This window comes from Fringilla coelebs, assembly GCF_963513975.1.
Source record: "Fringilla coelebs genome assembly, chromosome: 12".
NCBI lineage: Eukaryota > Metazoa > Chordata > Aves > Passeriformes > Fringillidae > Fringilla > Fringilla coelebs.
The window spans coordinates 13,961,138-13,974,798 of NC_140038.1; the positions used below are offsets into that span (position 1 = coordinate 13,961,138).

Below are 13,661 nucleotides of genomic sequence, written 5' to 3' on the forward strand. Positions count from 1 at the left end.
ATTTTGGGATATATTTCATTTTACCCTGATTTGAGCAAGCCCTCTCTTTTTTTATCTCATTGCAGATTAAAGGTCCATTGCTTCAGTCAGCTCCATTTATACTTCACTGCTTTAATTTTGAATGAAATATCCCATTATCCCAAACTGTCCAGATTTACCATGGCAAAGATTTCCCTGTATCTGATCACTCTATATCTGATCTGTTCATATTAATTAGGCTGTGCTGAGAACCTGACATTTATTTCAAACAGCTGAACTACCAGAGGAACAGTCCTAACTCAAACAAAGGTGAAGTCAGGACATTTCTTGGGAAAAGGATGCCTTATTTCAGTATTCTGATTCTTCTTTGTGTCACAGATGGCTATTTAGTCCTGGCTATGCAAAGAACTGAACTTGTTACTTATAAAATATGTGTCCTACCAGAAGGCCATGAGTTCCACCCCGAGAAGCAGTGGTGATAGCCAGGTTGTTGAGGTGCATTGGATGTTCATATCCTCCTCTCTCATCCACATCCTCAGCCAGGTGAAAGTGCAGAGGATGACTGTCCAGGATTTTTTGCCCCACGTTTTTTAGTTCCACTCCTGACAGGTGAACAGAGCTAAAATTCCTTAGGATCTGTTGAGACAAATATCGATCCAGGTAAGGCATTACACTAGAAACACACACAAAAAGAAAAACAGGTTGGGGCTTTTTTTCTCTCTCATTAGGCAATACTTTAGCAGAGTGAAAGAAGCTCTGGTCCCAGGAGGAAGTGTGAGCTCCCTGTTTCCACCCACAGCAGCTCAGGACCTGCAGAGCCGTGTGCCAGCAGCTGCACACCCAGGGGCAGGGGCTGCCAAGGAGCAGCTGCCAGGCAGCATGTGCAGTGTTTAGCAAGAGCAGTGACAGACACGGGGCTCCTGCCAACTGCAGGGAGGGGGAGCATTTGCCACCAGGCTCCATTTCCTGGCAGCTTCCACTGCCGAGTGATTTTAGCCCAGACCTGCACAGCTCCTCAGTTTCCACCACCTGGCGCAGGAGAAAATTTACACAAAGCCCCTGCAAGAGCAGGACTGCACCCAGGACACGTGAGACAGAGAGGAGGAGGCAGAGCACGGCAGGGTGAGAGCCAGCACTGCTCTGAGCCAGGGAGGCAGCAGGTTTGCTCTGCAGGAACCACAATTCCTTCAGTGGCATCTCATGAGCTAGCTTTGCATGGGCCCTACTGACACCAATGCTGCCAAAGAATCCCCTCCAAGGGAATCCCCTAGGAGGCCGTGTTTTTGCAGACATAGTGAGGGAAATGTCTCATTGTAAGTTTAATTTTGCAAGACAGGCTAAAATATTTTCCCCTTTTTCATAGACAAATATACTTTTTCCTACACACACAATGGTAACTTGAGGATTTATATCCCTTGTTTGCAAACCAGGGAAAGAGCTATCTGAAACCACCTACAAGCAAATGTATTAAAAAATCACTCACTTTATTGTGTCCTCCAAATGTATCAAAAGAGAAAAACTGGTGTTGATATTGTCCATAACAGGAGTCTAGCATTTCTTCTTGAATAAGTATATTTCTGGTCAGAAAGCCAACCTCTGCACTCATATCAGCACCACCTATGACTTCTCCAATGTGAAGACAAAGCAGGCTGCCTGTGGAAACCAAAAAACTTTTTAGTCAGGATGAACACAGCATCTTTATTATTGAATTGTTCTGGCCAAGTGCACACCCTTCCTTTAAGCAATCACCAAGTCTGGGGACATGCCAGTTGTTAGTATCTGATCCCAGAGACTGCTACAAAGGACTGCTGCCTCTGGTAAAACTTTCAAGTCCCAAAATAAAATTAGGGCCCTCAGCTCTCATATGTGCCCTTGTGTTTATGGGACAAAAACTACTTAAAAAGACAAGTAAGTGTAGAATGTAAAAGGCAAGACAATGTAAATATTTACCACAAATGAGTACCCTGATAAAAATATTTCATACCATCAATTTTAACTTAACTGTTTTTCCTTGGTCAAGGAAGGAGATTAAACTCTTCAGCCTGATGCATAAAATCATCTGTGCTGGCAGTGATAATGCCAGGTCACCAGGCAACCAACTTGTCACCTCACCCACCAGATGAAGAATTGTTGCTTTGGACACTTCCACTTTAACTCCACTATGAGGCACACCTGAAAAATGAAGCAATCAATTACTTTTACAGCTGCGCATGGCAGAATCATGTCATTAGATGAAGAGCATACTGATTTAATTTTGATCTAGATAACCCTTTGCATGATAGAAGTGCTCTAGCCATTAAATATGTTAGTGCCATCTCTTTGTAGGAAGCTGAAACATTGCTTTGACAGAGTACTTCTGTTAGCTTGGTCAACATCCATGAGAGCCAAAGACTATGGTATGATTATCATTGCACTGTTCAGATTCACAGCAGCCACAGGAAAAGCAGAACAAAGCAACAGAAGAATAATTCTCAGGGAAGACTGAACCTTTTATCCATCCACTGAAAGCAGTAGCAGTAAAACAGGTGCCATCGTATGTGGGGAAATCTCTTTGGGCAATGGCTAACCCTGTTGTTCCATTCCCGTGATACTCCTGCTTATCTTCTGCTCTGGAAAGCTGATCCCCTCCGAGAATCCCCAACAGCGCCCAGGACTGCCTGGAGGAGACAGGGAAGGAGCAAACCGGTGACATTCCGAGCCCTCCATCCCGCAGAAAACTTGGGCAGGAGGGAGCACGCAGCGTGGCCCAGCTTCCCTCCCTCTGGCACGGGTGGCCCGGTGCGTATTCCCCCCGGGTACCCACCGCATCCCCCCGGGTACCCACCGCATCCCCCCGGGCACCCACCGTATCCCCTCGGGTACCCACCACATCCCCCCGGGTACCCACCGCATCCCCCCGGGTACCCACCGCATCCCCCCGGGTACCCACCGCATCCCCCCGGGCACCCGCCGCCCCCCGCCCGGCCGGGCCCCGCTCCGCCCTGGGTCGGGCCGAGCCCCCGGCCTTGCGGAGCTGTCCATGGTGGCTCCGCTCCCGCCCCCGCCTCACCTGTAGCTCCGGCGGACGATGCCGCGGCCGTCCCGGCGGTCCCGCAGCAGCAGCCGCGTCTCCGGCGTGAGGCTGCGGGCGGCCGAGCCCCCCAGGGCGGCCGGCACCACCTGCCGGGGGCTGCGGGGCCGGGAAAGCGCTGAGCCCGGCCGCAGGAGGCTGTGCCGCCGTCCAGGAGGCGCAGGCTGAGCCCGCGGCTGCCCCAGCGCCTCTCGTCGGAGTCGGGGCCGCGGCGGAGCCGGCCGGGTGCAGCATCCCGTCCGGGAGGGCCCGGGAGCGGCGCCGCCGGCCGTGCGGCTCCGGAATGCCGCCGCGATTCACGCCCACGAACTTCTGCCCGCAGCCCTCCGTGGCCGCCCCCTCGGCGGCTCTCCCGTGCAGCGAGCCGGTGGCCCGTGAGCCGCAGGGGCAGCGCTCCGAGCCGATGCTCAGCTCCCCGCCGTCGCGGATGAGGATGCAGCGGGCCCGCAGCGTGATGGGCGGCCCGGGGGGGCGGTCGGCGAACAGCAGCTGCCCTGGGTGGCGAGAGGAGCGAGGGGCTGGGGGGACGCATCGCCGGGCCGGGAGGTGCCGGCAGACAAGGCGGGACATCCCCGCAGCACCCGGGCTCGGAGCCCCGCTTACCTCCGTGGCGGATGACGAGGGAGGGAAGGCGGCGGAGCCCTCGAGGCGCACGGCCGGCTACGGGCAGCCCGGCAGGTGTCGGAGCGGGGTCGCCACGGGGCGAGGTGCGGGGCGGCATCCGGGCAGGGCCCTGCAAGAAACGGGCGGCGGCAGCGGCGGCGGGGTCGGCGGGGCGAGGGGCGCGGAGGGCGCGGTACCGACCTGATGCTGCGGCCGATCGCTGCTCCACGACGCGTCCCGCGGCGGCACCGGCACCGGGACCGTCTCCTGGTCCGGGTCCGGCGCGAAGGGCAGGAGGAGCGTCGGCTCCCAGGGTCTGCCCGCGGTCGGCGCGTCCCGAGCGGTCCCGCAGCCGCTACCTGCAGCCCGGGGCCGCCCCCGGCCGCAACACGTGCGCCGCGACTTTGTACGGAGACGCCAAAAGGCACATTTTGCTTTGGATGTGTTTTGGTTTCGTTGTTTTTAGGGTTTTTTTTCTCCTTTTCCCCTTCACTTAACGTCGCAACGGCGAAGGCAGAAGCCCCGTCCCCTCTCGGCACGGCCGGAGGCGGTGAGCAGCGCACGGCAGCGCGGACAGAGGGAGCCGGCGCGGCGCAAACCCGGCGGCTGCTCGACGAGCGGCACCGGCCCTTCCAAACTTGGCTGCACACACTTACCTGTCCCGACAGCGCCGACCGTGGACTCTGCCCGCAGCCTCTCGGAGCTGCCGCACCGGGCGGGGCAGGCAGGGCAGGGGCAGGCAGGCGCAGGCAGCTCCCGCTCCGCTGCTCCGGCTGCCTCCCCTCCGCCTCCCTTTTTATATCCATCTCCCAACCGCTGGCGGTGCCCGCACTGTTTACAGCGGCTCAGCCGCTGGCTCCTCCCAGCCGGGGACGTTCCCTCCAGCCTGGACGTATATCTACGAGCGGCGCCTGATGCCCCGCTGCCCGCACGGAAAGGTTTTCCCGAGCCCCGGGCTCTATGCAGACCCACTGCGCTCCGGCCGGGCTCAACAGCCCCGTGCAGAGGATGCGGCTGGGTGCCAGCTGTCTCTGCCAGGGCAGAGGGCTGAGGCACCCCAGTCCCCAGCTCCCGATGTCCTAAACCGGGGCTTGGCATGCCTTGGTCCTTCCTGGGAGGCAGCTGACCCCTCTGGCACCTTCCCGTGGGGGTGTTTCACCCTCTACTGTCCTGTGTCTGGCAGATCTATGGGTGACACTGTAACCCAGCAGCTGCAAAAGCTCTCCTGACGGTGAGTGAGCAGAGAGGTATTGGCCACTTCACCACCCACCAACCTGTACTCAGAGTCTGCAGTGAGAGGAAGAGGCTTGGAAACTACTCCAACAAGGCACAGACACAAAAACTCCATGTGCTGGCACTGCCTTCCTGGCTTGGAAGGTTCCAGTCTCAGTGGCTGTGGCACTTGTCACACCTGACACCTATCTCACCTGGCACTGACCATCACACACTGCCTTCTTTTCCATGAACCCAACATCACATTTTTTCATAGACTCTGAAATACAGCACAACTGAGCTTCTGGATGACACATAAACACAGGGATCTGCTTTACTGCAGCCACAGCCTCTCTCCCCCAGGGCTGTAATCCCTCCTCTCCACTCCAGAGCCCAACATCCCAGAAGGACCAGCCAGAAGTGGGTAGGCAAAGGTTCCAGCCACCCCTGCTGCCCAGGGCCAAAGCCAAAGAGGGGCAGAGCCACAGGTGCTGTCGGTCTCAGAGACATTTGTGTGCCATCATCTGGTCAAACTGTTCCAATCTGTCACCTCTGAAATTTATTCTGGTGCAGGATTTCTTCTGACAGAGGGCACAAAGATGCTATAGTCATGTTAATAAGGAGCAAGTGCTGTCAGGCAAAATATGGGAACAGACTGGAAGCAGAGGGGGTGGGTGAGGGGCACAGCCATGCCCCACGCTCCAGGCAGCAGCTCCAGGAAGGGAGCAACTTTCACTTGTGCTAAACAAAACCCAACCACTCTCTTATGCCCAGTCCTGGGACCCACAGTATTGCTGAATCTGAAGATAAGCATCCAGCCCAGAAAAACAAATCCAGATCACTCTGCCTTGTTTCAATACTCCATAAATACAGGGAAATGCTTGAGCTGCCACCTTTGCTACCAGCTGCTCATCTGTCATTTAGTGCTGGCACTTCTATTCCTGTCTCAGATAGTTTTTGTCATTTTCCTTCCAAAAAAGCAGCATTAGTCAGCGTTGTGCCTCCTCCTTATCTGAATATGACACATATGAATGCAGGTCATGGGAACACAGAGCTCTTACCAGAAGCATAGGAGGCTTCACTCCGTTTTTAAAGAAAAATTTATCTACTGGTGGAAGTTTCAGGCAAGGCAAGACAAATAAGAGTATTTTGTCTTAAAACACACTAAATTCTCTGAACAGAATGTTGATAGAAATGCAAAATTCAAAGAGGACCCGAGCCTTTTACATCTGCCAGGGCCCTAGAAACCTCACACATAGTTATTGAAAGTATTTACTTCATGCAAAAGATTTCAGAAACTTGCAAGCTAAATAAAAGCTATCAACAATTAATCTAACATAGTAATAGTCGAGGTAAATAGAAACCACTTGGTTAGTGCTAAGCTTTGTGCAGGCCTTACAGAACGATCAGCAAAACCAAAGTCACTCATGCTTACCTGGGACTTTTCCTGAAAAAGCAGCCAAAGTCTTGAAGGTGTGAGTACTGTTTAAATCCATTAAAGGCAGTTTCTCTTTTGTAGCCAGAAATAGACTAGTTTGCTTTCTTTTTTTCTTTTTTTTTTTTTTTTTTGAGGGAACTACTCTCAGATGGAAGATTTCAGTGCCATTTCACCCCATATTAAGTTTTCACTACCCTGAGGAAGAAAATTTCAGACTAAAGGGGGACTGAACATATCACCCTGCTTTCTAAAAATTGCTGTCTCTTTTTAAAGTAAACACAGAAGCCCCCATTACTATCTCTGGAGTGGTGCTTGGCAGCTAAACTCTTTCCCTTTCGCTCTTTAGATTTCATTTTTCCAAGCTGAATTCTGTTTTGCAGCAGCACTGGGATGAAGTTTACACCACAGCCCTGTTACAGGATGCACCCACAGCGTGAGAACACTCCTAAACAACCTCACACCTGCAAATGAGAAATCATGACTAACGCTCACTGCCTCCAGCATACGCCTGGTGTAACTCTTCCTCACAAAAATAACCAACCCGAGCCCTCCTCTGAGTGCTGTTGTGGGTTATAAGCTGCAGTTTACCCCCCTAACATGCAAAAATGGGTCATTTTCTGTAATGGGCTGCCAGGGATGAGAGAACCTCGGCTGTCCCGTGTCTTGGCACGTCGCAGTTCTTGTGATGCTCTGCCTACAAACACAAGTGTTCAATACCAAATATCCATGGCTGAGATTCCCGTGGTAAGGGCAGGGCAGAGAACCAAGCCAATCTGAGTGAGTGGCCTGCAGGAATTGACTCGCAGGGCACGGACATCCCCGTCCAGGGACTCAGCTCTGGCACACGAGTGCAGGGAGGTTCCTCCTGAGTGATTTTTTCCCGGGCACACTCCCTCGCTGGGCGGTTTCCTGTTTCCTTCGAGAAAGGAAGGAGGAACGGAGGCAGCATCCCCTGGGCAGCACCCCGTTCCCACGGAGTACTGGAGGCGCCGCGGGATAACTCCGGCAGCGGGGGACTCGCCGCAGGGCCAGCGCCGGCTCAGACGCCAGTGTGCGAGTCCGGAGCCCCCAGGGACACGGACGGACACGGAGGGGACAGGGAGGGGACAGACGGGGGGACACGGGAGCCGACCGTCCCTGCAGAGCCGCGGGCGGCCGGGAGGCGGCGCCCTTGCACAGCCGCTGCCCCGCGGCCCGGCCGGAGCCCGCGCGGCCGGAGCGACCCTGCCCATCCCCCAGCGACCCTGCCCATCCCCCAGTGACCCTGCCCATCCTCCAGGGGTCCTGCCCATCCCCCAGTGACCCTGCCCATCCCCCAGCGACCCTGCCCATCCCCCAGCGACCCTGCCCATCCTTTACTGACCCTGCCCATCCTTCACTGACCCTGCCCATCCTCCAGCGGTCCTGCCCATCCTCCAGCGATCCTGCCCATCTTTCACTGGTCCTGCCCATCCTCCAGCAGTCCTGCCCATCTTTCACTGGTCCTGGCCATCCTTCACTGGTCCTGGCCATCCTCTGCTGATCCTGCCGAGCCCGGCTGTCTCAGCCCAAGCGCTGAGTGCCGTTCCTGGCATGGCACAGCACCCACCCACACCAGGCTGCCTCCAGCAATGCCCAACCCTCACCTGCCCCACCGTTCCTGTCAGCCAGCACCAGAAAGTGTTTGAGATACCAAACCCACATCTCCTCCTTGTTTGGAACAAACCTACCAGTTTGTTCCTCTTTTGGCATTATTGGCATTTTTCTTGGTTGAATCATTTGCTTCTGGATCAGAGAGAAGGTCTTGGGCTGCTGGCCTTGAGACAACACTCCCATATTCCTGAGGAGCTGGAGCATCTTGTATAGCAAGAACAGCTTCACCTTGTGCTGGATCACCTTGAGGGCACTGATGTGAGTTTTGAGCAGGTTGGCATTTTGATCACAGCTGCAAAACCAAGAGAGATTCCAGGCCGAGCTAGGTCCAAAGGTATCCATTAAAATATATCTGACGGGTTTAAGGAACACTTCACTGGACACGTGCTTTTCTTGTGGCTTCTGGCCCAGGTTCTGACTTAGCAAACTTCTCCTGTGCTAACTCAAGAGAGAGCTGCTTCTGAACAGGCTGGAGGGGTTGTGAGGGCCCACAGTCCCAGGAAGGGTTTTCTTACTGGGCAGCACTCTTTCATAATCCATGTCCCACAGTGAACTTCTGGGATTTGGGCTATGTTCTGAAATAATTATAAATACTGTGAACCTATTAAACATAAACAGCAAAGAATCCCAGAGAGTTCGTTTCCTCAAAATATATGTGTATAAAACTACATTTATGGTTGTTCTGCTGCAGCCCTGGCTACAGATCACTGCACCACTTTGACAAACATTGAATGTTTCAACAGGCCAAATCAAGAGATGTATGATAAATAGGTTTTAGGTAATAAAATGTAATAACGGTTATATATAATTTTTCATTTAAAGTACTCTTTTCTTTAATGCTTAGGAAAACTATCTTCATTATTCATACAAAAAAAAGACTGCACCAATTTCCCCTCCCCCCCCCTAAAAAAAACCCAATCACCAAAAGAAAATGTAATGGTAATTTTCTGAAAAACATTTTTTAAAAAAAGTTGTTCAAGTTGTTATTCTTGCTAAAGACTTTTTTATACTTGATTAAGGAATGAAACTTTTACATTCCCACTGAGCCATTTGCACTTTTGGTCCAGTCCTAGGGTCCAGTACAGATTCTATTTTTCCAATAGATGTAAGTTGAGTTTAAAGGCTCCGTTTTGCTTTCTCGCTGCACCTTGTCTCTGCCTGCTGATTAAAGCCATTAGTCTGGTGTAGCCAGGTGAAGCTGTGCCTGCTCAAAGGCCACAGCAACTTCATCCTGTTGATAAAAAGGTGCTGTAAGGGACAACTGGGACTCTATGGAGCTTAAATTTTCTTCTAAAGCAGCGCCTCTATCCAGCTCTCCGTCCTCCAGGCTGAGCCCAAAGGTTCAATTTACACTCTGGGAATGGATCAATAAAGCAATTACATGCAACATAAGTAGGCTGGGACTTCACGATAAGTAGGGCTGCAAACACAAAAGAAAGCTCTGATAATTAAAAGGGACAAGGAACCCAAAACTCAGCAGTATACTGCCAAGAGTGTTTGAAATGGTGAATGTTTTAATGTAACTGCATACTGCTGAAGGCTGGAGGTCATGTCCTGGGAGCCCTGGAATGTGCCTGAAGCCTTCCCTTTCATTTCTAAGCAGACAACAAAATTTTTTTAGACTGTTTTTCTATTTCCTAGAGGGGCATCCCAGATCAGCATATTTGAGAAGCTTTAGGTTTGCTATTTATTTGATTCAAGATTAAAGTTATCAACTTCAAGTAGTTGTGACTTGTGAAAGTCCGGGGGATTGCTTGCCTATTGTAATTGTATTCGTTAAGCGTTCTATTAATATGTTGGAATTTCATGTATCAAAATGCTCATTCATGGCTATAACTCATCCCTGGAATAGAACAGTGTATTAGCTTAGTCCTAGCAGTTCTATTTTACAGATGGTCCATGCAGAGGAGGACATTAGGCACTGCTGCCATCCCACTGGTCCTGGTCTGAGGCAAAGGGAAAGATCCAAAGGGCAGATCCAAAGCATTCTTAATGGCACTGCTACAGCAGAATCACTTGAAATATAAGTGATGTTAAATCTTTTTTTTTTTTGTCTGCAAGTTCCAAGAATGAACTGCCATGAAAAACATCATTTAGGATAAGCCAAACTATGGATCGATGTCTTCTTAGTTTAAAGCAGCTCTTAAAGTAATAAGGCCTAGAAACAAAAGGAGAAAATAAAGGAAAGACCCGCTGCATGCAGTCACCTCCAGAGGCACAGCAAACCAAGCCACCTCTGTTTGCCCTGAGGTCCAAGTGTAATCCAGAGGCCCGTGTTCCTTCCGCTGCTTCTCCTGATACAGCAAGGCTGGGATCCAGCGGCTCCGCGCCTCCTCCTCTCCCGGGCCAGCCCGGGCTGGCAGCAGGGCCCCCGCCCCGTCGGGGCTGCGGGAGCCGCTCCGGGCCCGGGCACGCCCCGAGGGGCTCGGACCGCCGGGGCTGCGGCAGCGCCTTCGCCCTCCGCCCGCCCGGCAGCCCTGGCCCCGCTCCGGGCCGGGCACCCACCATCATCACCATCACCATCACCACCATCTCCACCACCACCACCATCAGCAGGAGCAGCAGCGGGGCGGCCCCGCCGAGCCCTCCCCGCCCCGCTGGGGCAGCCCCGCCGAGCGCAGCGCAGCCCGCACGCCGCTGGGCGCGGAGCCAGGGGGATCGCCCAGAACACAACCAGGGCTGGGGCTGGCCCAGCCGCCGCGGGCACGGCCCGGGACAGCGGGGATGCTCCGGCCTCTGGAGCGGAGGAAGCGCAGCCCCGTCCCACGCAGGGCGAGCGCAGCGCGCAGGGACAGCCAGCACACGGCTTCAGAAAGCGACGCGATGCGCTCCCATTCCCCAGCGCCCCCGAGGAAACCCAGACCAAAGCACCTTTACTCTTCCAGGAACCAGAAGGTAATTTATAATTGACCCACTAATGGGTCAATTATAGGGGTCTTCTTGGAGGTTCATTTTTTTTAAGACAGCAGGCATGTCACCCTTACACTTCCTGCAAAATTAATGTAATTACTGCAGAAACTCATCTGCAAAACGGCAGAGTTTATTAAAGGAGCAGGGCTCACTCTCCTGCTGCAAGGACTGGCTCCTGCTTTTTACTGTTGTACCCAAGCTATGAGACCCAAGTACAACCTCCTGCTTTGAAATTCACACCCATCTGACCTCAGTATTACCGCTGGACTTGGAAAGCAACACAGACCCAGCAGGGAGATTCTGTGCCTGACCTCATTCCCAACAGTGGAGTGCCCACCATCAAAGAGCCACCCCACCCTTACCCAGTGCTGAAGTACAAACGACTGCATTGGAGCTAAACTTCAGAGCTAAAATGTTTGGAGAGTTCCACATAGAAGGACATAGAGAAATGAGTTAAATGGGCTTAACTGAGATCATTAGTTTGCTTTCACAGGAATAGAACTGGGGAAGAAAGTGTTTTCCAAGTGAGAACAATCAAGTTTTCCGGCTGAACGAATAACCAGAGGAAGCAAGTACATTGGGTCTCTACTTCTATGTTTAGCACCATTTAGAAAAAGCAAATGCAATACAGAGTTCATAGATGTGTACAATGCTAAGCATAAATACAGGTTTGGGTATTTAGAGTTCCAGGGTCAGCACCCCGAGCAGAGCTGGCACAAGTTACAGGAGTGACATGGAAGAACGAGGAACAAAACCGCAGCAGAGGCGACACAAGTAACAGGCCTCCAGGTGAGCACAAGTTAAATTTGTAACAGTTACATAAATTTTAGAAGGATACATATCAGAGTCCTTGGAAAACCACACCTTTGAAGCTGTAACAAATATTCTCCTCTGGCTTTTCCAAAGTACAAACACAGACAACTACTGAGAATAAACAGATGTAGCACATCTTACCTTTCTGCAAACAAGCTGTACATCACCTGTGGCTGCACTACATGAACAAAAATGGTCAGTCACACAGGAAAAATGGACAGAGCATCCCCATCAACAACAACATGTTAGTGATCACTCACACCTTTGGGAGACCCGTTGCATAATTTATCCAGGCACACAGAGCCATTTTTACAGTGACACCTTGATAGCTTTAAAATATGCATAACAAGTTCTTGTAAAGGCCCACATTATACATTTAAATTACAGCATGTTAGCAGTTTGCTGGAACAGACTATTTTTTAAGCCCAGAATTTGTTTTTCATAACCTCACATCATCCCCTTTCCTATAATTTAAAAATAAAAATATTAAAACCAAAATTTAAAACAATTTTTTTCTTTAAAATAAGGAGGACCTGAAATTCACTGTCATGGATGAAACTGCATCTTCATGACTTGGCCACACTTTTTCAACTAATAGTTCCAAGGTTGACCAGCAGTGCTTTGAAATGCTTGAAACTTTGATACAAGTTTATAATACAAAGCAGCTCACTATTAGCATTTATTTTGTGCAGAGCATACAAAAGAAAAAAAAAATCATTTAAGAACTATTGGATGAGAATAGGGTTACATGGAAAATTATTTAAGGGAAGAAACAGGTAAACAAATTACTGAATTAAAAGAGAGGGAAGAAGATCCATACCAGTGGATCAATGATAGGTCATTAACATTTTAATTAAGAGCAAAACATCTGTGTTAGTTTGATGCAGATGAACTTCCCAAACCAAACCAGACAATGCAGAAGCTAGAAGATTTAGGCCCCTCTGAGAATTAGTTAAGAAGGAATTCAGGCAAATAAAAAATAGTACAAGTGGAAATCCATGTTCAGCCAGGACATTGTGAGCTGCGCCTGCAACTGCAGAGACCACGGGACATAACCACATTGAATTCATATTCAGGGTTCTCATTAACAGAGGAATACTAGCAAAAAACCAAAGCAAATGCAAAGGTAAGTCACAAAATTACTTCAGAAGTTGGAAAAGTAGTAATCAAAAATCAATTTATAGGGAAAAGTTTAGAAATAGCAGTTTGTTAAAGGGTACACTCAGTCACAAGGAGAAGAAACATTGCAGGCTGAGGTTTCAGAGCAACACAAAGTTCAATGTGGGTACCAAAAACCAGAGCTAATTAGGTAAAAATCCCCAAGTCACTACAGGGACAGGCTGACCCTTTTAACATTACCTTGAATACCTGTACCACACACAGCAGCTTGGTTTCCACAGGCCTACAGTCCCAGAAACAACACATGTAGGAATGGAAGAAAACCACTGTGGATTTATGAAGGTACAATAAATATATATAAAATCAGAAAAATATCTGAATATTTGCTTAAAATACAGGAGGGAAGTGCTGAGCTTGAGGTGGCAATTAGGCAAAACCTGACAACTTTGGCTGGCAAATTCACCAAGAGAACTTTTGGGGTCCCTGCTGCTTGGGATAGTTAAAAGTCACAACAAGACAACATTGATGCCCAAATCCAGTCTAAGGATCCCAGTGATGTGGCCCAGGATGCATGTCCTCATTTCACTGCAAGTGAAAATACAAGTTTTTCCTCTTTTGCAGTAACAGGGCCAAGGCAATAATCAAAGACAATGCACACTTGCAGCACTGAAAATTAACTGCAGGCCTGTTATAGGAATTCATAAGAACTATGTTCAAATATTTCTTCCAGGCAATGATCCATGATTTTTCATTTCTTAGAACCAGCTGAACACCATTTAAACATAACCTCTTGCACATTTGATTTACATACCCAGCTTACTCTATCAAGTAATGTTTTTACACTTTCCTCATGTATGAAAATTATCCACCAAATAAGATTCCAAA

At 50.5% G+C, this 13,661-nt stretch overlaps 1 pseudogene across 1 annotated transcript; it reads right to left on the reverse strand.

Annotated features, from left to right (window-relative positions):
• Positions 1-396: 396 nt before the first annotated feature.
• Positions 397-10,457, reverse strand: LOC311158424 (cell surface hyaluronidase CEMIP2-like; annotated as a pseudogene). Its single transcript has 8 exons — positions 10,142-10,457; positions 8,012-8,509; positions 3,653-3,782; positions 3,029-3,543; positions 2,467-2,636; positions 1,964-2,151; positions 1,463-1,632; positions 397-615 (listed from the first exon to the last, which is right to left on the reverse strand). The product of its transcript is annotated as a cell surface hyaluronidase CEMIP2-like (transcript).
• Positions 10,458-13,661: the final 3,204 nt, after the last annotated feature.